Source organism: Bemisia tabaci, chromosome 1 (genome assembly GCF_918797505.1).
Source record: "Bemisia tabaci chromosome 1, PGI_BMITA_v3".
Classification (NCBI taxonomy): Eukaryota; Metazoa; Arthropoda; class Insecta; order Hemiptera; family Aleyrodidae; genus Bemisia; species Bemisia tabaci.
The window spans coordinates 76,662,933-76,672,593 of NC_092793.1; positions in this window are offsets into that span (position 1 = coordinate 76,662,933).

A 9,661-nucleotide genomic window follows, 5' to 3' on the forward strand; every position below is an offset into this window, starting at 1 on the left:
ATGCCCATGCGGTGAGGGTAGCGTTTTCTGCGGGGGCCGGTCTGCTCTCGGCTCGGTACGTATCTTTCTGTAAATTCGCAGTTCCCCTAACGAAAAGACGTAGCTGCACTTCAATGATGCCACATTTCCTCTAGCAAATTGCATTTTTACTAATGGTGAGAGAGTTTGGTGCATTTCCGACCGAAAAAATGTCATCGCTTTTCTTCCGAACTAAGGCTCGAATCAGTAAAATTTTCGACAACACTTGCCTAGGCATGCTCTTGGAAGGAAATTAATTATTCGAGTCAATTTGGCAACCTTGGAATGAAGTCACGTTCCGTCGTCCTCGAAACGACGAAGTGGCCGAATCGCAAAAACACTACGAATTTCGTCAATGGCGACGCACATTGGATCGAGTCAATTAGAGAGGTCGAACATGAAATTTTTTACTGAAACTGCAAATTTTAATTTATATCGAGTCACATTTTAAACTGTATGGAGTGCTTCTAGAAGAAAATGTGACGAGAAAACCAATGGAGCCACTTATAGAACCTCAAAGTTTTGTATAAACGGAGTAACGAGCATTTGAAGTTTCCACACTTTGTCCGACCTCTCCCATTGGCTCGAACCACTGTGCGACGGTCTCCGTTTTATATACGAAGATGGGTCGGCTGTGTGGACGCATAATCGGACTACATTTTAAAAGAGGTCTGTGCAAAAACGGCAAAATCCGCCCACCCTCAGATTTCAACCAAACTTCGGATTTTGATAGGCCTATATGCCAATAGTAATCCCTGAAAATTTCAGCCCCCAAAAATAATTACAAGAGGGGGGGCGGGGGGTCAAAGTTGGAAAATCGTGCAAAATTCAAACTGCTATATTTCGGCAACGGTTACAGCTTTTTGAATGCGGTTTGGACCAAAAAACGCAGAATTGTATGTAGTTTCTATTTCATGTATCGTTTGTTACAAAATTTCAACGCAACGTTGCCATTTTTGCAATTTTTTCAATTCTTATCAAATTTTGACCCCTTAAATTTGGCAACATTGTAAATAGCAAAAAACGTCATCTCGCGATTTTGACCAAAATAAGATATGTTGTTCTCAATGCAATTCCCTACAAAACAGCACAAGTCGCATACTGGGGAAACGATTGGTTCGCAAGTTACAGCTTCTCAAAGTTGCGCACCTCGAGGTTGTTGCGCGCTGCGCATGGTATTAGCGCGCCTTGCCTCGAACTACAGCGACTTATTCACGGTTTAAAAACGCTTAGACGCTTTCATATGTTCTATTCTACTGTATTTTTCATTAGAAAACGAGAAAAGGTCCACGGGTACCAAAAGAAGGGGGGAGGGAGCCGTAAATGATAGCCTTTTTTTACGCTTTTCGCAATATTTTTAACTCAAACGAGCGGAATTAGGGCTCCTTGCACCCCCCCCCCCCTTTTTAACTCACGCGTTCTCTTTTCTCAGTTTTCTAAGGCAAAAATGATGTATAATTAAATGCAACATCTGAAAATAGAAAGGTGTACCCGCTTGGCGACCGAACCCTGCACAAACAGTAGAATTTGCATGAATGGACACACTTGAAATTCTTATTTTCTTCAGGAGCTATTTCTGAAGTATTTTTAAAATTTTTAAACTATATCGATTCATCGATTTTCGACAATATCGCAGTATTGTATTTTTCTGTGAACACTGAACGATTTGGTAGGATTGGCTACCTTACACTGCATAGGGCGCGCGATCATTGATGGACCGCGGAGTTAGGAGATTGCGAATCCTTATCTGATCTATGGGTATTATTTTAATCAATCGTGAAGATAGATTAGCACAACACCGATGATAACATGCACATTGCAAATTGTAATAACACCTGTTTAAACTGATCAATTAGTTGACCTCTATCTTTCGATCGAGCCGGGTTATTTTCTTAAATCCTGTCATTTTTCTTTTACGATGAGTGGTAATGTACAAACATGCGTTGAGTGTAAAGTCTCGTTAGAGAAAAAAAGTCGTAAAGACAAAGTTTGCCGAAGTGGACAGTGGTTTTGTTTAAAATGTAGTGCGGAATTTCTCAGGAAATCGTCGGAAGTCGCGGAAAAACCCCCTGAAAAAGTGACAATTGGCTTTAAGTCTCCCTCCGTTAAAACTCACCGTAAATGTATTTTTGATTGCTCAGATTCATTAGATTCAGGTAATTTAATTTTTTTGAACAAACAGCTGAGAAGTGCAATTTTTTTTGAGTATAAGTTCATTATACGAGAGGGCAGTCGGTGTTGTGCTCATCATTTCACAAACGGTGTTTTGGATCCTTTATTTCTATCCGGTTTCATTGATAAATGCTCTGAGTCTTCTTCTTTTAGTGCAGGTGAAATTGAGGAGTTATTGTCAATAACGTGCAAATACCACAATTCATCCTCCGGAAAGTCAAGTGATAGTGCGACAGGGTTTTTTTTAAAACTTTCCGACCATGACATTCAGGTATGGACCGGCCTAAATAAATTGCAGTTCGAGACTCTACTCGAGTATATACCTGAAAAAGATGACTGTGTTTTGGGTGCTTATTTGATGTACTTGTACGCTGGAATTACTCAAGAGCAAATAGCAACAATTTTAAACATATCACGAAGCACAGTTAGCCGTAAAATTACTGAATGCAGGCAACATTTAAACGATAGTTTTGTACCGGTGTACTTAGGGAATTTTTTGCGCGAACAAATTCGAGCCGAACAATCTAATATATCTCGTGTTTTAAATTGTGTGAAGGAAGGAGATGACACTTTAATCACTATTTGGGACGGTACTTATTTGTTTTTACATAAAAGTTTAAACTTTAGGTTTCAGCGTCAGACTTTCGGGGGCCAAAAAAAGAGAAATTATGTAAAACCCATGATAGTGACAACAACAAATGGGTTGATTCTTGAAGTACTAGGTCCTGATGAATTGTATGCAGGAAATGTCTCCGATGCAGATATTTTGAAAAACATTATAAAGACTGACTTTTTTAAGAAACTCTTCAAGCCAGGTGATATCTTTATTTTAGATCGTGGTTTTGAGCGAGTAAAAGATGACCTTGAAGCACTAGGATTCAAAGTAACGATCCCTTGCCTAAAAAGGGATAATTCTCAGCTCACTACTTTAGAAGCTAACCAGAGTCGAGTTTGTACAAAGCAGCGGTGGGTTGTAGAGGTTGTAAATAGTAGTTTAAAGCGGTTTAAGTACTTGCGTTCGGTGATTCCCTCTCAATCATATCCATATCTATACACGGATGTTCGAATCGCAGCAGCTATCCACAATAATTTTTTCCAAAGGCTTTACAGCGACGAAGATGATTCTTCTGTGGCTACTTGCATGTTAGCGAATTTGGAAAAAGAAAATATTCTCCAAAAGGTCGTCGAATGTGAATCATTGGTGAGGAAGTACAAGAACTTCGAGAAATTATCAGAGGCCCATCTTCAAGATTTTCCGATCTGGGAAAGCAGTGACTTTAAACCATTCTGTGGAACTTATCAGCTTTCATTAGCACGCTCTTACATCGGGGATCATTTATACTCGGGAAAATATGAATTTCAAGTGTGCAAAGACTCTTACATGCCTAGTTTTTCTAATTACGGATTTACAGTGAAAAAATCACAATTTTTGAAGTGTAAACTGCTGTCTCGCCATAAATCGAATAAAGTTTATTCTATATTTATTTTAATTGATTTAAAAAAACGTTCGTCAGAATCGATTATCGGTAACTACTGTACGTGCAAAAACGGTGCTCGCACTATTGGTACATGCGCTCATATCATCGCTATCATTTGGTATCTTGGATACGGCAGATATCAACAGAATTTTAAAGGCCCATCGGATTTTCTGAATAGATGTTTCCCTCTAGGAAAACCATCATCTGTAGAAACTGATGAGGAAGAAGATGACGAGTAAGATGTTTAGGTAAGCCAAACTATAAACATAGTTATGTTATTTCGTTTCGTCATGGAACAATTACCATCAATTTTTGGTTGTGTATTTGTTATTTTTGGTGCTGGGTTCGGTCGCCAAGCGGGTACACCTTTCTATTTTCAGATGTTGCATTTAATTATACATCATTTTTGCCTTAGAAAACTGAGAAAAGAGAACGCGTGAGTTAAAAAGGGGGGGGGGGGGTGCAAGGAGCCCTAATTCCGCTCGTTTGAGTTAAAAATATTGCGAAAAGCGTAAAAAAAGGCTATCATTTACGGCTCCCCCCCCCCTTCTTTTGGTACCCGTGGACCTTTTCTCGTTTTCTAATGAAAAATACAGTAGAATAGAACATATGAAAGCGTCTAAGCGTTTTTAAACCGTGAATAAGTCGCTGTAGTTCGAGGCAAGGCGCGCTAATACCATGCGCAGCGCGCAACAACCTCGAGGTGCGCAACTTTGAGAAGCTGTAACTTGCGAACCAATCGTTTCCCCAGTATGCGACTTGTGCTGTTTTGTAGGGAATTGCATTGAGAACAACATATCTTATTTTGGTCAAAATCGCGAGATGACGTTTTTTGCTATTTACAATGTTGCCAAATTTAAGGGGTCAAAATTTGATAAGAATTGAAAAAATTGCAAAAATGGCAACGTTGCGTTGAAATTTTGTAACAAACGATACATGAAATAGAAACTACATACAATTCTGCGTTTTTTGGTCCAAACCGCATTCAAAAAGCTGTAACCGTTGCCGAGATATAGCAGTTTGAATTTTGCACGATTTTCCAACTTTGACCCCCCGCCCCCCCTCTTGTAATTATTTTTGGGGGCTGAAATTTTCAGGGATTACTATTGGCATATAGGCCTATCAAAATCCGAAGTTTGGTTGAAATCTGAGGGTGGGCGGATTTTGCCGTTTTTGCACAGACCTCTTTGGAACTGTAAGTTCTAGCCCGGTTTAAAAACAACGCATGTGCCATTGGTTTCCCTATGCACATGAGTGTTTTTCCAGAAGAGCCAGAATTTATAGTTCCAAATTGCAAAATGCAGTCCAGTTTGTTTTTCCGTGATTTCTCCAGCACTATGTCCGTAACGCATCTTTCGAAGGAGGATAATTATTTACATCAGAGACACTGTAGAGTACGCCAATTCTTTACGGCCTCTTTTCCACTCCTTGTAGGAAAACACCATTGAAGAAACGAAGTCTTGCAGTGTTTAAGACAGTAAACGTTCATCCCTCTCTAAAGTGCTGATTTTGGGTATTTATCGGAAGTGTAGGTATTTGACGTACTCTGCATGAAATTATGATGAGAAAACATGTCCTGAGGTGTCCTTCGTACCGTATCCAGTGGCACCTGAATTACTGGATAAAAAAGCGGCCCCGGCGACACGGAGAAAAAATAACAGCACGGTTATTCCACGGCTACCACGATAGTGGAGTAGGTAATGTCACGCGGGACTCCACGATATTGGATCCGTGGCTTTCGGTAAAATTGGTGAGCATAGTAACATAACCATGCTCATGGTAGTATTTTTGTGTACTCAGTAATAATACGGTGAGCACGATAACATTGCCGTGCTGATCATTACTATCATCAAAGTCCGCGGTTCTACTACCTGGAAACCCGTGTAACGTTACTACCGTGATAGCCGTAGAATAACAGTGGTTTTTTTTCTCGGTGCAGGCATGTAGCATTCATTAATATCCTCGTTTTTCTAAATAAAACTCTTACTTCATAATCACAATGATGACTTGAGAATGCGATTGGGAATCTGCAGGTGTCCGACATTTGATGAATTTCGTGTTTCAGTGGAAACCACTGAGAGAATTAACACCCTTGCGGTATAAATTGAACAATTATTGGAGGAGATATGACAAAATTGTCTAATCTGCTAATAGAATGCTTGGGTTTAAATAGGAAATGCATCCAGATGAGGTCACTAAACGGGGCATTTTCTCACGTGTATATCTACTTTTAAACTATTTCCCATACCGGAGAAAAATTATAAAAAATACTGCGAAATCAGCTACTCAAGCATTAAGCAATAAAACATTTCCGTGCAAGGTCTCCATTGATCAATGAGCAGCTATAGGTAAAAGAGCGTAGTTAACTCGGCTACGAAGAGCCAGAAGTTGGCTTCTCCATTGACATTCATGAGTTGAGTCTCAACTTTTGGCGGTAGTCACCGAGTACAAAAATCCGTATAAATCCCATGTTTCTGCACGAAATATTGGCGGAGGTTATCCCTATCCGGTCATGGGCATTTTATCAACAAGTGAGCATGTGATTGAAACGGAGCTTTCGGATACGAAAATTTTCCAACTTCTGGCATTATATTTTACTGATATTTAATTAATCATTGGAGCAATGAGCATAGGAGATTCAATTTCTGGCAAATTATTCAACTTGAGTGCAATACTGGCTTAAGTGCTGGAGCTGCACTTCATTAAAATGCATACATAAAAATTGTGAAATAATTTTCATTCTGTCGGCTTAGCCATTGCATTTGGATCTCTTCGTGCTCTGATGACGGGTGAAGGCCCGAAACGCATCAGCTATCAACAGCAACATGCGCTCTCTCGTGTGTGATTTATAAAATGTATCACATGCCTAGGGTCGTTACGTATATTTCCTTCGCGAATTAAAGTAATATTGACATTACACAAAAATAACTTTCTTTGAGTGAAATAATTTTTATTTTAGACAAGATGAGTAAAAAAAAATTATATGTGTAAAAAAAAAAAAGTTGGGTTGAAGAAAAGTTGAAACGCAACTTTACTTCAACCCAAGGAATTTAATTTTTTTTACTTTGAATAAAAAAAAAAATTAAATAAAAATAAAACAGTGAGAAAAGCGGAGCACCGGACGTTCGGAAGCTTAGGGTAAGCGTGACGAACCGAAAAAAAGCACTCGGACACTGGCGATGAATCGACTTGAAAATCCTAACCTCAACACGAGCACATCGCACATCGCGGGAGACGCGATGAGACGCGAGACAGGCGACGGCGGTTCGGCGGGACGAAATCGCGATGGCGAACTGAGGCGGTCGCGGCCGATGCCGCCGCCGCCACCCCCCGCCCCCGGCGACGCTGCGTCGCGTCGGGGTGGCCCGCTATCGAAATAGAAATAAGCGCCACGACGCTTCCTCCCCCTCCCCTTGATTGTAAGAATCGCCTTTTCGCATGTGGTCGAGAATCCGAACTTGATTGTCAGTCCATAAGGGGACGAATTTCTGCCAAACGGAACTGGGTGCATTATGACGTGAGCCTCGTTATGCATGTATTCTTATGGGTGTCGGGGCTCATGTCGTCACCTTCCAGGCAAAGTATCACAAGCGCCATGCAACGTTTAAAAATTTCCGCCGCCATTTTATTTTTTTCCAGAGAAATTGTTCAACGAAGCTGTCCGAAAATTTCACTGAATTTTCTTTGTGCTGCCGATAAAGTTTAGTGAAATTTCCAAACAGATTCAACCAACAATTTCTCAGTAAAGAAATAAAATGGCGGCGGAAATTTTTAAACGTCGCATGGCGCTTGTGATACTTTGCCTGGAAGGTGACGATATATTCTTATGGGTGTCGGGGCTCATGTCTTAATGCACATCGTTAAGTTGACGGAAATGCGTCCAATTAAGGAGCTGCCTTCAAAATTTCGCCCTCTTCTGCTAGTAGTATAGGTCCTCCGAACTGGGCTCAAGTGAAAGTTTGTGACGACACAAAACTCGGGTAAAACTTCAACAGGAAGGAAACAAACCGTTTGGGGGATGTAGTCTAGCAGGCAGATACCACTAAATTTCATGATAGGGATTTTTTTTTTTTTTTCATTTTTTTTAAAGTATCGTTTATTATTATGTTTCCAGATCCGCGGGCACGCCTGATTGCTCGTGTACGGGTGAGCCTCGAGGTGCTCCCTCCATCCCCGACGATTTTCATGGAGACCCCCACGTCGTCCATGGACTCGACTCGTTAGTGTTCATATTTTACTCTCTTTTTATTGCTTTTATGTGACAATCCAGTGATTATGATTATGATTGTTTATGTTCAGGAATTCTAAACGGAAGAAAACAGCGATTGGAGCACAGTGTTGTGTCCCTCTCAAGTTACCAATATCGATTAAATCGGTATATGTACGCTTCAATGCATTTTAAAAATAACTGTAAGCGCCCTTCACCTTTTGTCAGGATATTTGAACGGGCTGGAAGTGAGCAAAAGCAACTCCTTTGCAATTTAAAATTGACCGGCTTCACGTTCATATACCTATTTATCATAGATATCATAGATAATAATAGCCATGAGCTAAAAAATTAACGATAGTTTATGGTAGGTTCGTTCACGAGTAGGTTGCGACTTAATTTCACATTCAACTAAACCCCATCGTTAAGTGCTTTTTCTTCCTAGGTCTGATTGATTTATGTTTTCCACGATATATAATGATCGTGATGGCTATGTGTGTTTGATCTGTGATAATTGATGGATTAAGATTTGAGCTGTTGTTTGATCAAACCCATGGAAAATGGCTGTAAAAGATGGCGATCGCACAGCTCTCCTGGTGACCAGTGGCGTAGCATGCTTTGCGATACATCGATTTTTATGCCTTTTAAACTTATGGAAAAGGGTCGATAGACAGGATGTTCGAAGCGAACACCTTATTGTTCGATTCTTTACCATAGGTTTACCTAAATGGCAGAACAATCGATACATCGCGATTCACACCACGCCACTTCTGATGACTGTGATGGGAGTCCTCTCATAAACCCATCAAAATAGATGACTGAGTCTGTACTGGGACGGCTCCGCAAAAACTGGAAGGTTGCCGTTGCAGATCAAAGTCTAGGCGTAAGAAGGAATGTAAAAAATCGCACCCAATTCAGGGCAGCCTGATCAATTATTAAATCAGATTTTGAGATGGATGCATTAAAAGAAACTTTATCCAACGAGTCACGTTTCAAGCTGCAACTTCCACTTCAATCAATGCATTTGGCGCAAGTTGAAAGTTTCAGGCTCAGCCACGAAGTACAAAAAAAATCCCGAACTTGATATTATTTGCCGAATGTGTGCTGCTTTGTCTCTCCTTCCTCCTGCCCTGGTTGAGAATCAAGGAAATTACACCTTGCAACGCGAAATTGGACAAATTTCTGGATTACTTTGTCGGTACTTGGATGGAAAATCCCACATTTCCCACTACTCTGTGGAATGTCAATGGTCCACGCCACCGAACAACGAACGCAGTCGAAGGCTGGTATCGGCATCTAAACGCGGTTAGCAAAAGGAAAACTCCCAACATTTACTTCCTACTGAAAAAGCTGAAAGAAGAGGCGGTCCACGCTGCATTTCAGATCACAAGAGTTGAAGCTGGTGTTGCCTCAGTTAAGAGAGAGAAAATATCAGTCTCTATCGATGCACGAATCGATTAAGCGTGCCTTGGAAAAATTTGAGCAAAGAAATGACATCGTGAAGTGCCTAAGCAATCTCGGAAGAATCCTGAGTTCGAGTAGCTTAATTTCCAGTAAAGTTCCATTAATGTACTTTTGAACAAACTCGGTTTCACAGAATTATTAAAGTATGCGGTATAGTATACCACAACAAACCAATATTTTTAACACACCAAACTGATCAAAATGGTACATGCAAAACGGGCCATTTGGAGCTCGGGGCGGAAGCCTTTGAGACTTGCCCTATTCATTCCCCAAACAATGGTCACGAAACATTTAACATTGAAAAACATCAAATGGCACTTCT